Genomic DNA, 1202 nt, shown 5'->3' with positions numbered 1-1202 from the left:
GTAATCGAACGTAAAAGCTAACGTTAAGGTAAAGGCTCCTTCCAAACTTTTAGTTTGCATTTAGGGACTTATCTGTAGTTGTGTGGAAAAGAATTTTGTTAGGGTTAGAGTGTTGATTTGGGGGAAAATGAATCTAAGGCTTTATGGGTAAAATCTTAGAGTTAGGTTTTGGTTATATTGATGAATGTTTCGTGGAAAATGAATTTAAACTCATTTATGTATGATTTTGAGTAAATGAAACTTGTTGTGTTTGAGTGGTGGATTGTGTTGATTTGTGTTCGTCGTATTTGACGTGTTCTTAATTAATACTGATGAAATTTGATATGTGTATGGTTGGACTTTGTGGAGAAATGAATTGATGTGTTTTGGTGTGAATCGTGGATTGAATTTGATAATATGTTTGAGTTTGTTTTGTGTGGAATTTAAAAACCATTAGGGTTAAACGAGTATTAAGAATGGGGAATCTCTTAATGTCTTGTTTACTTAATGTTTGTTTTGAAAATCGTTTAAGTTAAACGAGTATTAAGAATGGGGAATCTCTTAATGTCTACGTTTACTTAATGTTATCGTGAAAATCGTTTAAGTTCAACGAGTATTAAGAATGAGGAATCTCTTAATGTCTTGTTTACTTAATGTTTGTTTTGAAAATCGTTTAAGTTAAATGAGTATTAAAAATGGGGAATCTTTTAATATCTGCATTTGCTTAACGATTGTTGTGGATGGAGTCAGTATATGCTCATGCATTTTCATTCTTTTTGTAAATCGTGCAGACCCATGATAGGTGACACCTTGATAAATAGTACTTTGGCCTGTGATAGGCGGTACATTTATGGTTTACGATTTTTGTAAATTGTGCAGACCCGTGATAGGTGGCACCTTGGTAAACGGTACGGGCCCGTGATAGGCAGTACGTTTATGGTTTACGTTTTTTAGTAAATCGTGCAGACCCGTGATAGGTGGCACCTCGGTAATTTGTACTTCGGCCTACGATAGGTGGTACAATTATGATTTACGGCCCTTCGAGGAGGGTTTTGGTTTGGAATTCTGAGTCCATGCATTTTGGCATATACGCATTGCATTAGGGTGCTTGACACACAAGTCGTGTTTGAATCAAGTTATGTTTAAGTGTTATGTATTGATATTGTGTGTAAGTGTGACTGATTGCAAAACCATTTTGAAACTTATGTTGTCGTGGTGATTGT

The sequence above is a fragment of the Cicer arietinum genome, chromosome 1 (genome assembly GCF_000331145.2).
Source record: "Cicer arietinum cultivar CDC Frontier isolate Library 1 chromosome 1, Cicar.CDCFrontier_v2.0, whole genome shotgun sequence".
Lineage (NCBI taxonomy): Eukaryota > Viridiplantae > Streptophyta > Magnoliopsida > Fabales > Fabaceae > Cicer > Cicer arietinum.
Note: the sequence above shows the minus strand (reverse complement) of the source record.